This window comes from Convolutriloba macropyga, chromosome 9 (assembly GCF_964194025.1).
Source record: "Convolutriloba macropyga chromosome 9, txConMacr16.3, whole genome shotgun sequence".
NCBI lineage: Eukaryota > Metazoa > Xenacoelomorpha > Acoela > Convolutidae > Convolutriloba > Convolutriloba macropyga.
In genome coordinates, this window is record NC_134476.1 from 47138526 (window position 1) to 47153594 (window position 15069).

Consider the following 15069-nt stretch of genomic DNA (forward strand, 5'->3'; position numbering starts at 1 on the left):
AGTAGCCTAGTAACAAATCCTTGACTTGGCGACCTTTGCATGATTAAACATAGGCTAACTAAGCTATCTGGTTGACCATTCCAAATTAGCATCCTAGAGAATGAATAACTCAATAGAAACTAGACCAGCTCTAATTTAGACCTTCTCAAAAAATGATAATTGATAGAGCAACTCCGTTTCTCAAAACATGGTATGAGCGTTGCCACGACTTTTCCTAAAGGCATTGTTGTTACTTTTGACGTATAGAATAAGTTTGCTTATATAGCATATTGCATCAAAATCCCATATACCCCTGATAATTCTATTAAAGTTAAAGACCGAGAAGGATATTTAGACTATCGGAGCACAATTGTAAAAAAAACTATCGTAAAACAAACGAAAATTCTCTGCCCTAATCCACCAAATTATAAAAGATGAAGCACTTCTCAGAATTGAATAATTACCTTGCTAACACACACACAGCAGCAGCAGACTAACAACATTTATGCCCCACGCGTTGCCAACAAACAGACCCCTTCTAGCAACGAGAGGTCCCCCAAAAACCCAGTAACCAAACCATAATTTGTACCTCGTTCTTTAGAACGCTGAAGCGGGCCCTTGACGCAGGCAAAGATGCCAACGCCGCTAATACCGCTAATATAGAATAAACGCACCAAACGAAGGCCAGAATGCGGATAAGAGAACTTGTCTATGTAAATGTTGAGGAAGAGCATCCTCGATTAGTTGCCTCCGCAAACGCTGTGATCAGACTTACCAGCCAAAAAACCCGGGCCTAGTTAGAATAGTGCTACTGAGAAACTAATACCAAAGAAGCATAAATCCAAAATATAAAACAAGAGTTCCAAGAGTGCACATCAGAAGTGCATACCAACAACTAAAGTAAAAAAAATTAACCCCCTGCTTTGTTATCAAAGTATCACTATATGCCAGCTTAAAGACAACAGAAAAACCGAACAAGATTGAAAAGAGGGCAAAAAACTGCAATCGAGGCCCAAGCGAAGTCTGAAAATTTGCATGCAAATCCTTTTAAAATTTAAAATGAAATTGAACAAAATAAAAACCCAAATCAACTAATAACCGACCTCCACGCTCAAATTGCCCAAATAAACACCACCTTACAAACAATTGAAAGTAAAGGAAAAACAAAAAACAAGATAATACGATAGAAAAACCGTCATGCAAGACCTCGCAAAAGGACTATGTGAACGACTAACAAGCTGACATTAGACAAAGGAAATTGAAACAAAAATTAAGTAGTGAATCAGTGAATTACGGAAAAAAGAGTGAAAAACCAGAACACTCAAGACAAACAAAAATGAAGGTGGTGTTTGTTTGGGCAATTTGAGCGTGAAGGTCGGTTATTAGTGGATTTGCGTTTTTGTTTTTTGCTCGATTTCATTTTAATTTTATAATAGGATTTGCTAGCAATTTTTTCGACTTTGCTTAAACTAAAAAGGCAAAACAAAAAAGCAGTTAGTAGTAGTAAGATCGTAGTATTAGCAGTGTGAAGAAATCATTTAGTCCCGGCATTAAGAGATATTCAGAGCGACAATTTTTACAAATATTTTACAAAGAACAAGAGATATCGATGTTAAAATAAGTTTTGCGACTAGAAAAATGTACTTTAGTACGAAATATGCAAAGCGACATATCGAACATAATAACGTTCAGCTTCAGCAGTAAAACGCAGAAACAACAATGAATCAAAAGCAAACTAAACTGCCATGGATTGCTCAAACACACAATACAAAGTAATTCCAATGCGAGTCATTTGAACAGCGGATCACGTCGCTAGTAAAATTTGCCCACAGAATACCCGTCTCCAAAAACAAGCTCCTAAATTTTTTGCTCATAACTAACACGCCGTTAATCTTAACTTCACGGTGATTTGGAGAAAAAATTTAGCCCTTGCCTGCAGATTGTTTAAGTTGAAATTAGTGAACGTTCCAAAAACGAATGTGATCATTGGAATACAAGGGCTTTTCCCCTTAGCTCCCTCTTATTTGTTTCTAATTACTCGTTTTATAATTGTACGCTTGCTTATTTCAACTTTCGAGGAACATGCTATATAAACGACCAGCCAACAAGCGATAGCTTGTTGGCTGCCCGTTAGAGAGTAAATGCACGAGCAATATTAGGATTGTTTGAAGTAAATTGCTGTAGTATACTTGCAGTTTGGCAACAGAACTGGTTCCAATTATCAGTCATTCCATTAGTCCATCTCCCCCATATCAAATACCGAATCGAGGCAAGGGTGTTCTTGAACCCACATCATTTGATCCCAGACATCGTCCTCCCTGTCAATCAGTTGCTCACTAGCTTAGCACTTTCATCTCCAGAGAAGTCAAAGAAGTTGTGGAAATGGTCGAATTGAATTTCAGTCAGTATGCTGACCATGATTAGCCTGATTATAAGTTTATCCACCGCCTGTCATAATCCTATACAGCTTTTCTACAAGCCACTAAACGTTGGTTACTTCGTTTAGCTAGCAGCTCTACTACCTGGGTAAACGTGGCTGAGATAAAAGACTGAGCAACATATAGTGAAGCTCCATGGTTGCCATATCCAAGTCATACCAAAATTCAAAGCTCAGGTGCAGTTGGTTTAATGATAAAAATGATAAGTGTAGCACATTGCACGTTGCAAGTCTCGTCAAAACAGAATTCAAATCCAACGTTTCCCCATTTTGCACTGGATTTGGATGTCATAAGATCCAGCTAGTACCCGGGACACGTCCGAATGGTTATCTTGTAAGATCTTACAAGATTCTGGCAGATTCTTGCAAGATAAAAATTCGTCTTACAAAATCTTACAAGATACATTTTTGCAAGAATCTTGTAAGATCTTACAAGATAACCATCCAGTATCACCCCGGATACCTATCTCTATATATCCAGCGAGTTATGGACTCGAAAGGATCCGTCGTTCTCTTGTCGTCGCAATATCGCCTCACTTGCGAAATAAGTTTTGATTATAAGGATAGAAACATTTGATTCAACCAGAAGTCCCTTCAGTCGTTTGGAATCCAGTTTCCATGCAAGGTATGAAGTAATAACAGCGGACTAGTTTCGTAAGAATTCCATAAAGCAGCGAAATCATCTTCTACGTCAAGACTAGGACCAGATAAATGTAAGGAGTTTTTGCGCTATTTTTGCTATAACTGCTTTAGTCAGCCCCATAAGTTGCAACACTATCGAACGTTTCAAGGTCAAATTCAAATTTACAACATGCAAATATCTAACAAAACACGGTTTATTTGCATGCTCCTAGCATTTCAAAACGTTCGCTTGCGTTCCAACTTTATGGTGCTTACTAAATAACAATGAAAACTGAAACAAATAAAAAACGAAGAAAATTGACGCTGAACTAAGTGTACTGGAATAGATCCTTTATTGTAGCGAGTAAGTGGACAGGGAGTAAGGAAGTACAGCCATCTGTAGCTCGAATTCAAAAAGCACGAATTTTACTGTTCTGGAAAAGGAAAGTCAGTTGTAGCATGTGCCTAAAAGTGAAATGGGAAAATCAACGGCAGGAGCTCTAAGGTAAGGTCAAAGTTCAAGTTAATGAGTTTCATAATTTTGAAACGTAGGCAAACGTTCGAAAAGTTCTATAGTCAGTCTTATAGTCAGTCCCATAAAGTTGCAACGCTATCTATAGCGTGTCCCATAAAGTTGAAATAAGCGAACGTTTCAAAAGCCACAGGTTAGAGTTCAAAGGTCGAAGTTCAAATATAAAACATGTAGAAAAATTGATGAATGAAAACCTAATGGAGAAAACGTTGACATTCAAATGAGCACATTGATGCTCAATTGCAAGTTTATGGCGTTTTTCGAACGTTCGCTTATTTCAACTTTATGGGACAGACTATACGTTTCAAAGGTCAAAGTTCAAATTTAAAACATGCAGAGATCAGCATTTCGCTGTTCATTTGCATGCCCAAGATTTTCGAACGTCCGCTTGCGTTGCAACTTGCGTTGCAACTTCATGGGACTGACTATATAAAGTTGCAACGCAAGCGAACGTTCAAAAAACTCCCGACCTGCAAATGAACAATGATGTGCTGATCTTTGCATGTCTGAAATTTGAGCTTTGACCTTTGAAACTTTCGAGAGCGTTGCAACTTTATGGTACTAACTATAGGCATGCAAATGAACACTTGAAAATGTATATACACAATTTGCATGTTTCTGCGTTTCAATATGCTTAACATTCAGAAAAGTCGATGAGAGGTAGAGTAAAAATATAGCGTGTCCCATAAATTTGAAATAAGCGAACGTTTCAAAAGCCACAGATTAGAGTTTAAAGGTCAAAGTTCAAATTAAAAACATGGAGGAAAAATTGGTGGATGAAAACTTAATGGAGAAAACATTGACATTCAAATGACCACATTGATGCTCAATTGCACGTTTTTGAGGTTTTCGAACGTTCGATTATTTCAACTTTATGGGACAGACTATATCTGGCACCACGTCAAGGCCAAACAGCAGTCAAACTCGCATTTTTGAGATCCGCGTTGCTTGCCCCATAAAGGCGCAATATAGTCAGTCCCATAAAATTGCAACGCTATCGAACGTATCAAAGGTCAAAGTTCAAATTTAAGACGTGCAGATATCTATAGCGTGTCCCATAATGTTGAAATAAGCGAACGTTTCAGAAGCCACAGGTTGGAGTTCAAAGGTCAAAGTTCAAATTTAAAACATGTAGAAAAAATTGATAAATAGAAGCTTAATGGAAGAAACGTTGACTTTCAAATGACCAATTTGATGCTCACTTGCCTGTTTTTGACGTTTTCGAACGTTCGCTTATTTCAACTTTATGGGACAGACTATATAACCGAACGTTCGAAAAACACCTAAACATGCATTTGAGCATGCAAAGGAACAATTTGGACAGTATTTTCGTAACTTTGGTTATTTCACTTTTATGGGACACGCTATAGTCAGTCCCATAAAGTTGCAACGCTATCGAACGTTTCAAAGATCAAAGTTCAAATTTAAAATATGCAGATATCAGCAAAACACTGCCCATTTGCATGCCCGGAGCTTTTCGAACGTTCGCTTGCGTTGCAATTTTATGGGACTTACTATATAAAGTTGCAACGCAAGCAAACGTTCAAAAAACTCCCGACTTGCAAATGAACAACGATGTGCTGATCTCTGCATGGCTTAATTTTGAACTTTGACCTTTGAAACTTTCGAGAGCGTTGCAACTTTATGGTACTAACTATAGGCATGCAAATGAACACTTGAAAATGTATATACACAATTTGCATGTTTCTGCGTTTCAATATGCTTAACATTCAGAAAATTCGATGAGAGGTAGAGTAAAAATATTTGGCACCACGTTAAGGTCAAACAAGCGTCAAACTCGCATTTTTGAGATCCGCGTTGCTTGCCCCATAAAGGCGCAATATAGTCAGTCCCATAAAATTGCAACGCTATCGAACGTATCAAAGGTCAGAGTTCAAATTTAAGACGTGCAGATATCTATAGCGTGTCCCATAAAGTTGAAATAAGCGAACGTTTCAAAAGCCACAGATTAAACTTCAAAGATCAAAGTTCAAATTTAAAACATGTAGAAAAAATTGATGACTGAAAACTTAATGGAAAAAACGGTGGCATTCATATGACAACATTGATGCATGCTCCATTGCACGTTTTTGGCGTTTTTCGAACGTTCGCTGATTTCATCTTTATGGGACAGACTTTAGCAGAACACTGCCCATTTGCTTTTCGAACGTCCGCTTGCGTTGCAGCGTGGACTTACTATAGTCTGTCCCTAGTCTGACCCATAAAGTTGAAATAAGCGAACGTTCGAAAAACGCCAAAAACGTGCAATTGAGCATCAATGTGCTCATTCAAATGTCAACAATTACTCCATTAAGTTTTCCTTCACCAGCTTTTTCTACATTCTAAATTTGAACTTCAACTTTTGAACTCTGTTTTGTGGCTTTTGAGACGTCCGCTTATTTCAGCTTTGTGGGACACGCTATGTATAGTACACGCTATGATTAGCCAAAAAATTACAAGGCAAGCAATATTCAAAAAACCCTCGACATGCAAAGGAACAACGAAGTGATGATCTTGCCTGTATTGAACTTGAACTTCGACCTTTGAAACCTTGGATATAGTTTGGAAACTTATAGTTAAATAGTTATATGTTAGTTTGGATATAGTTATTTAAATAGTTTGGATATAGTTATATGAAAGTTGCAACGCAAGCTAACGTTCGAAAAGCTCAGCGCATGAAAATTAGGCAGTGTTTTACTTGATATCTCCATGTTTTAATTTTGAAATTTTACCTTTGAAACGTTCGATAGCGTTGCAACTTTATGGGACTTACTATTGCGCTGCTATCGTAACAACAGTTAGTCTCAAAATTTTCAACATTGTGGAACGTTTCATTGGTTCAATCTTAAAACATACTCTCACGTACAGTTGTAACGCAAGCGTTTCAAATGCATTGGAAAAACTTTTCAAAAGCGTCAAAATTCAAACATAAAATCTGACTCAATGAAGAAGTCACTGAAAATAAAGCAGCCATATGGATGTCCAGTTGAATGATGTTAAATTGCTTTCGAACGAAATATGAAGCAATTATTGTAAACTTTGTGCGCGTGTTCTTATACAAAATTTTTGCTTTAACGTTCTCTTCTTGAACAATCAATCGTTTCGTGTCTTCAGTGAGTTTTTCACGTTAGAATTGTTGATTGAGCGCTTGTATCGAAGAGTCAAAAAGGTGTCTGCTTCAAACCCTATCCCAGGCAGAAGTTTGATTGTTTGGTTGGTAAATAGTTTGTTAAAACGCTACTGACTGATCAATAATTTCGTCTGGCAGTGCTCTAATTTTTTTTTTGGCTGACAACAATATCGAGCAGACTGATTTTACAATCAGCAAATGTGACATAGTTTTGGTTTTGGTCGGACACAAAATTAGATGATCAGTTGACCGAAATTAACCAATCATAGTTTTAATTTGTATATTTGGTTAGTATTCTTCTGTTGAATTGAAGTGTAATTGCTAGCCGCTCAGTTTTTAGTTCAAATGCACTTTGAGAAGAAACTATTGTCCCCCGTCTCCACGAGTAATTCTTTGTGTCTCATTATCCACAAAATTTGCTGTGAAATCGCCACGTTTATACGTGTCAAGGACAAGTTGACTTTTGATCGATTTTGAGGGAAAAGCCAGCAAAACAGAAACACAATTATTTTCAAAACCTGACGGAAGTAGTCGACTTCTCAAAACCTTTTATGGCAACAAAACAAGCGAAACAAAACGAATCAAATTTAATTTTACTTTAATTGTACACAATCAAAATTGTTCTAAGCACATTCCCCATCCCAACATAATTCATTAATAATACGGTTCTTCCTCATCACCCTGTTGAAAATTTTACACTGACTTCTTTCAATTTCCAAATAAATTTTCAATGGTTTTGGCCACACAACTGTTCTGATGCCAAAAAGACATGGCGATCGAGAGTAAGATTAATCCGTCCTCTAAAGCGGTCTTCATCAGATTCCAGTGTACAACGATAGTCAATTTCTCAATAGCGCAATACGGGTTTTTAACATCAATTACAGTTCCTCAGCATTGTCTTTGAAGTAGAGCAGAGGTACAGCTCCTTTGCTATTGATTCCGTTGTTTCCGAAGATACTTTGGTCTATATCTGTTTAACAGTTATTTTCTCTTCATTTCAATCTGCGCGTTGCAAGCTGCATTTCCTCACTTGAAGCGTGGACTAGAAACCGCAGGTCACGGGCAGGCAGCCGCAGTTCCGGAAGCAATACCTCTTGCGAAGTCCTCTCAAAGAGCTCGGATACGAACAGTGAGCCCAAAACGATCGGAGAGGGCAATCAAAGCTGCAAAAAACTTGCAATTATTCCATTTGCTCTTACAAGCTAACGAAGCACATTGACTTAAAGTGAAAGAGAAACAGTACCCAGGTTTAGGCCTCGAATTATGAAAAGACCATGCTCGACGAAAAAATGGTCTGAAAAGACCATGCTGGACTGAAACAGCCCATGAAAAGAATTTAGCTGGACCTAATCGTTCAGCTAGACTTTGGCTCGACCAATTTTTTTGATGCTGGACTTTAGTTCGACCCAAATATGATGCTCGACTTTACCTCAACCTAAAGTGTTCATGCTGGACCCAAAAAATTTACATTTGCTCTGCAAATCGGTCTTTGCATATAACGTAGTTAACGAGTTTTACCGTTCAATTTTTTCAATGTTTCTCATATTTTCCAGAGAAACGAACTGTGCTCTTGTACATATATTTGAAAAAAAAAACGACTTTTAGAACCAAATGAGCTAAATTATAACAAACTAGACTCATGGATGATGAAATGCCGATTGTTAGAGCTTTGTTAACTAGCTGAATTCAGCCAAACAAATTTGCTATATTGCTTATTTGCGAAAACTGTTTTATCTAAAGAATTCATTATTTCTTGAGATTGTTTGGCGGAAATCCAACTGTTTTTCGAAGTTGGACTGCCTGTTGTAACGCTAGTTTGGCGTTGCTGGTAGATGTTACACAACTATAAAAAGAACTACAGAAAGGTTAACGGTTATTAATCCCACAAAATGCCATCCTCGACTCATGAAAAGACCATGCTCGACCTATTAAAAGACCGTGCTCGACTTTAATTGGATATGAAAATGCCTAGCTGGACTCATGAAAAGACTTTACCTTGACTTTACCTAAGTTCTGGACTGTGTATTTATAGTCAATAAAGACCCTCCCTAATAGAATTATAAAGTCTAAATCTGGGTAGACGACAGCTCAATTGAGCTGATCTGCAAACTAACAGATGTGATGGCCACTGAACTTTTGACGAAGGAACTATAACAAGTGAAAGTGAAACAACATTGTGCGAAACTTTTGGGCGAATCCACATTTTTAACAAACGGCCGCAATATGAATGCGGGTGTTGGATCATAGAAAGAACTTAGAAAGACTCTTCGAGTTTGTAAACTTATAATATGTTATTAAACTAAGAAAGAAAACAATTTTAACAGTTTGTAAAAACAACTGCAGTTAACAACTTTAAAATGTAGTTGAATTTAGCTTGATGTGTATATTGGTCAAATGTGGATAATCATCTTCTATTATTGATCAATGCAATTTGGGGACATTTTCAAGTGAAATAAATTTTTGCATGTAAGTGTGAAACCACACCAGCTGATACGCACACAAATTGGCCAATCTGTAATCTGTAATTATAATAGGTCTGTTTTTCGGATTATAAGTACTACCAATTTTTATTGTAATTTCACTTTTTTGAATTTCCACAATTTAAAAAGATTTATTCTGAAAATCTTATTTGATCGGATTACTTTGTGCTTAAACAGCTTCAGTCTCTAAAGTCCTTTAAAAATTGTACCTCTTCATCGAAATTGTTGCGCTACCGTGTTCTAAATGTCCTGCCATTCAAATGTTCAGTTGAGGTGCTCATGTTTTAATCGATTATTTGAAATAAAAAATTAGTCAAAAGAAAATTAACCAAGACGTAATTGAAGGTTCAAGAACATTCCTACTATGCTTGTCTTTAATCGTTCAAACTTTTCCAGGAAGTCTGTTCAGTTTTCGCAAAATTCGCACTACGGTAGTTAACATATTTATATTAAAAAAACTGGAAAAAAATACAAACCTGCATCTGATTTTTTAAGAGGGGAAGCTCAAAAAAAGTAGCCTCGCTCAACTAAGTTGTTAAAATGCAAAATATTAAAAGTGGGGTTCATGCTAATGATGTGAAAGAAACACTTTTTTGTTTTAGTGATAAACTGCCGTCATACGATCTCAGTTGACTAAAATTGTGAACAAAAGAAAGATTTAGATTTCTTGATTGGTCATAAAAATTGGTCCAACAGCCATTAGGTCAGTTGTAAAAATTGTGGCACCAAAATAAATCAGAGCAGAGCAATTCCTTTAAATTTTGCTTGAGAACAAACTAAATCACATCACCAACTCGTAATAGATAAGAACTAGTTTTTAAGTTTTAAAAAAATCAGAATACACAAGTCTAAAAAATTAAACGGCGAAAAAGATAAAGTTCCAGTAAGCTTCTCCCGTCTCCTCTAGACAACTGTCCGACCAAAAAAATCAAACTTTGTCCTAACTAGAGCACAAAAAAGCCAATCTAGAAAAAATACGCCTGTTCTCATAAGGAGAACGGTTTCCATGGCCCGACGAGAAATTTAATCAATGGAAAAGTTTACAAACTTGGCTTAAAAAAATAAACAGAAATTTTCATCAACCGCCAGCCAACATGATACAATATGACAATCTTTACAGGACCCAGACAAAATCTATGCTATTACAAATGTCCCAGGGGGTTAGCATCTTGATACTAAATAGTTCTTCTTCTATTTTTGAATCATATTATTTGATATTTTGCATTGGAATGCCAATACTGTCAACCAAAATTATTACAATCAATAAAAAAGAAAGGAATGAATTGACTGACATGGGAAAGCATACCTATTGAAATGGTATTTTCTTCCTTCTTATTTATTTCTCCAGATAAGCAAGGTACAACAATCAATCAATAATTCCAAAATATTTCAGAGAAATGGTTTTACATTTTATGGCGCATAGGAGTCAAATTCTTCGCACCTTGATCTTGTATTAGTGACCGGCCGGCATACATTTGTCTGTCAAAACGTGTATCCAGTCTTTGCTGCAGTTTTTACAGTTCAAAGATTTCGAATTGTTTTGGTGGGCTGTCTTCCTTTGAGATCCGTTCACAGTTATTTCGAAATTTGTGGCGCAATCTCCCTGAGGTGGAGAAACAGTCAAAACTATATTTTATTTGAAATTCAATATCACTGTTCCACTTTCGAACTCATTGTTAAGCCGGAGCTTGAATTTCACTTTTTCAGTTCAATTTTTACTTAAACGAAAACTTAGAGAAAATAATTTATTTGTTTTAAATAAAAAGGCATAGAGAATTTTCTGGTAACCCTTTCTGATAAAATTAGAAGTCAAGCTCAAGTATATAAAAAAATTGAGTTTTTAAATAGTAGTAATTGGTAGGGTTGCTGGAACATGGTACTCAAGACACATTAAATAAATCACAGCAGGCACATTAAAACTGAATTGCATTCTTAAGTATACTTTTTCTGACTAGTTCTCGGACTGGTATTTGGTATACGTTTATTATTTTTGTAGTTTTCTGAAACTCTTCTTCTGGAATTAGATCCCAAAATCGGTTGTTTAGGAGTAGTATTATTCATTGAAAATAGTAGAGAGAAGGAATGAGTGCTGATTATGACTGCTAACTTGAGAATTTGAAAACAGAGGTTTTTTATGCCCCACACAACATTTCTTGGCGTGCGAATTGCGAAATGCACTCTGGTTTTAACAACAATTAAACACTGACTTCACTTGCAATGAGTGCCAATTATCATAGAGATTTACAGACAAGTTTTGTTGAACCATACAAACCAAGCCTACAAATAAAGTTACATATTTCAAATTTATCTTGAATTTCTTGAAAAAATGAATATCAGACTAATTGCTGGGATGTGAATTGCAAATAGTAACGATGCGAACTTATCTTTATCAAATATAATGGCAAAAGGCGAAGGAGGACTAAACATTGCAAAAAGGCCTTTCATAGGTTAAATGCTTCAAAACATCATAGTTAGGTTAGGGAAGTGATCGAGTATAAATAGAGATTTGCGCGTCCCTAAACAAACTGCTCGGCAACCTACTGTCTCCAAATTTAGCAATTGTTGCCTTCCTCAAAGTGACAACTCCTGAATGTTCGTGTGGTCTTTTCTAACCAGAAAAAGTAATTCAGAACAAAAAAATCATAAAAATTGTTCCAATAGATATTCGATCAGTTGTACAGATTGTGGCACAAAAATGAAGAAGAGCAGAGCAATTTCTCTAAATTTTGCTTGAGAACAAAATAAATCACAGCACCGACTTCTAAGATATAAAAAAAAATAGTTTTTACGTTCTAAAAATTTCAAACAAAACTAGTCTAAAAAGATTACCCAAGCCCAAAACGAAAACACGACAGAAAGGATAAAGCTCAGGTAATTTTCTCCTCCTTCTCCTCCAAACAACTGCCCGACCAAAATGGCGGAACTATTATTAACTTGAGCACAAAAAAGCGATCTAGAAAAAATTACGCCGGTTTTCAAATTGATAACGATTTCCACGGCCTGACGAGAAATTTAATCAATGGAAGGATTTACAAACATGACTTAAAAAAGAACACAAAATTTTTATCAATCGCAAGCAAACTTGATATAATATGACAATCACAACAGGACCCAGACATATTCAAGGCTATTATAAATGTTACAGAGGGTTATGTTCTCTAGCATCTTGATACTAAGTAGTTATTCTTTTGATTGAATCATATTATTTGATAGTTTTTGAATTGGAATGTTTTTTGAACGCTTTTGTTTTTAGGTGCAAGTAATTCCTTAGTTAGTTCCACATAAAATAGCGTGCTTTTGAGCAAAAACACTGTCAACAAAAATTATTACAGGAATTAACAAAGAAAAAAATGATTTGATATGGGAGAATATATCTGTTGAAATAGCGTTTTCTTCCTTCATATTCATTCTGAAGATCTGAAGATAAGCAGGGTGCAAAAATCTTTCAAAATTTTTGATTTTTTTGTTAATGATTTTGATTTTTGAGAGAAACGGTTTTAAAGAGTAGTGAATGACCATTTTATGGCACGGAAGAGTCAATTTCTTCGCACCTCGAATTTACGTCTCATCAACAGTTTCGGTCAATCCCATAATTAGATAATATTAAGGTGCACGTTTGTAAGAAAACTGCCCAATGATTTCATGATCTCCGGGTTTTACTTGCTATCGTGCCTTTGAGGATTAAAATTTGTTCAGATGGAAAACGATTTTAAAAAAACGGTAGAAAGCAAAATGCCTTTCATGACTAAACTATGAACAAAATAGTGAAAACTGCTGCTTGCAAGCAGAAAATTGTTTACTTTAGTTTTTTTGGGTGTACCAAAGTTAGCAGTACTGGCATCTTCTTGACATTATTTTCATGTTCTAAGAAGCGGCGAACAACTCCATATGTGAAGTGAGTTTTGTATTAGCGACCAGCCAGCATACGTTTGTCTTTCAAAACTTGTATAAATTTTTCTGCATTTAATACTATTCAAAGAATTTCAATTCTTTTGGTGGGTGGTATTTTTTAAAGATCAGTTCACGGTTATTTCAAAATTTGTGGCGCAAACTCCCTGAGGCGGAGAAACTCTTATAACTATATTGTATTTAAATTTCAATATCACTGTTCTGCTTTCTAATTCATTGTTGAGCCGGAGCTTGAATTTCACTATTTTCAATTTAATTTTTACTTAAACCAAAACTTAGAGAAAACAATGTAAGTGTTTTATTTAAAAAGGCATAGAAAAGTTTCTGGTGACCCTTTCAAATAAAACCTAAGTCGAGCGCATGTATATAAAAGAATTTGAGTTTTTAAACAATAACAATGGATAGGGTTACTGGAACAAGGGTTTTGAGACGCAATATATAAATCATAGTAGACATATTAAAACTGAATCGCATTCTTAAATATACTTTTCTGCTGGCAAGTTCTCGGACTCGTATTGGGTACAAGTTTACTCAATTTTTGTGGTTTTCTGAAGCTCCCCCTGGTATTCGATCTCAGAATCTGTTGTTTACGAGAAGCATTAATCGTTGAAAGTAGTAGAAAGAACAAATGAGTGCTGAAATTGACTGATATCCAGAGAATTCAAAAACAGAGGCTTTTTCATGCCCCATACAACATTTTCTTGGGGCCAAAGTTCTCCTTAGCCAAGAGTGAGGATTATTACAGAAAACTACAGAGTAGTTTGATTGAATCATACAAACCCAGCTGACGCATGAAGTTACAGATTTCATAGTGATCACGAATGTCTTGAAAAAACTAATATCAGACTAATTGCTTTGAAAACTAATTACTATCAGACTTGCAAATGGTAACGGTGAGAACCTGTCTTTACCAAATTGTATGTCAAAAGAAGCGAAGAGGACCAAATAATGCAAAAAAGCCTTTCAACAGTTAAATGCTCCAAAACATCACAGATTAGATTAGTGAAGTGATCGAGTATAATTAAAGACTCCTGCCTTAAAAAACTGCTCGCCAACTTACTGTCTCCAAATTTAGCAATTGTTGCCATTCTTAAGACAAAAACCATAAAAGTTCTTCCTGTGAAATTGATTCTGTTTTCGTTTCTGACAGTAGTGGACAAAACAAGGAAACCAACCACCAGTAAAATTTGACCCTTTCTCCATACGCTAATTGCGCATGTCGAATCGGGCCAAATTTTTTTGATTGCCGGAATCCTTGTTTTATCCACTACTACATATTCACACTAAGTCTAACTTTAAATTATGAAATGGCTTAATTCTAGAAAATAAAAATAAGCTCGTTTGCAAATTCGCCGATACATATTCACTCAAAATCTATCATTTCTTGTCTCACTTACTGCAAACCACTAGTGTCGAGTTAAGCTGGTAACTAACTGTTATCAGACGGATAATTCGGGTTCTATCCCCACTGACTCCAGTGGACGTATCCCAGATACTAGTATATAACTAGTGAGACCGTGTAACAAGCACGTAAAATCAACTTGCGAAAATTGATGTAACCTTTTCGTGGATAATTTGAATAAAAAAACCAGCTTAACTCTTTTATAAATCTTAAATTTTGCTAATATTTATATAATATTAAGATCCCTGTTTTTATTTATTACTTGTTCAAGTCATAATTAAGCTGCGAAATTCCCTCTTTTAAGAGCGAATCACTCTTTAAGAGAAAAATCGCCCCTATCGGAGTGATGCCCCAGTACAAAATCACTATTTATCGCGCTTAAAGAGAGAAATCCCCCTTTTTAAATAAATTTTAAAATTATCTAAATTTTTTAATGAATTTTTATTTTTTATTTTAAATTATCTATACTCTTCAATAAATTTATATTTTCTTTTATTTTTTCTATATTTATTCCATTATTAATAAGAAATGATACAAAATTATAACATTTAAACGAACAATTTTCCCCGTTTTCGGTAA

At 35.6% G+C, this 15069-nt stretch overlaps 1 protein-coding gene and 1 long non-coding RNA gene across 3 annotated transcripts in view; one reads left to right on the top strand and one right to left on the bottom strand.

Annotated features, from left to right (window-relative positions):
• Positions 1–15069, top strand: part of LOC142345813 (T-complex protein 1 subunit gamma-like) — a 345715-nt gene that overhangs the window by 191983 nt on the left and 138663 nt on the right. The gene's annotated exons all lie outside the window — the stretch shown is intronic.
• On the bottom strand, positions 2111–3659 carry LOC142345421 (uncharacterized). 2 transcript variants are annotated; one of them, XR_012759321.1, is made up of 3 exons: positions 3314–3659; positions 2880–3160; positions 2111–2717 (listed from the first exon to the last, which is right to left on the bottom strand). It is a non-coding gene; the product is annotated as an uncharacterized LOC142345421 (long non-coding RNA). The 2 variants fall into 2 exon arrangements; XR_012759322.1 differs by having other exon boundaries at positions 2880–3163.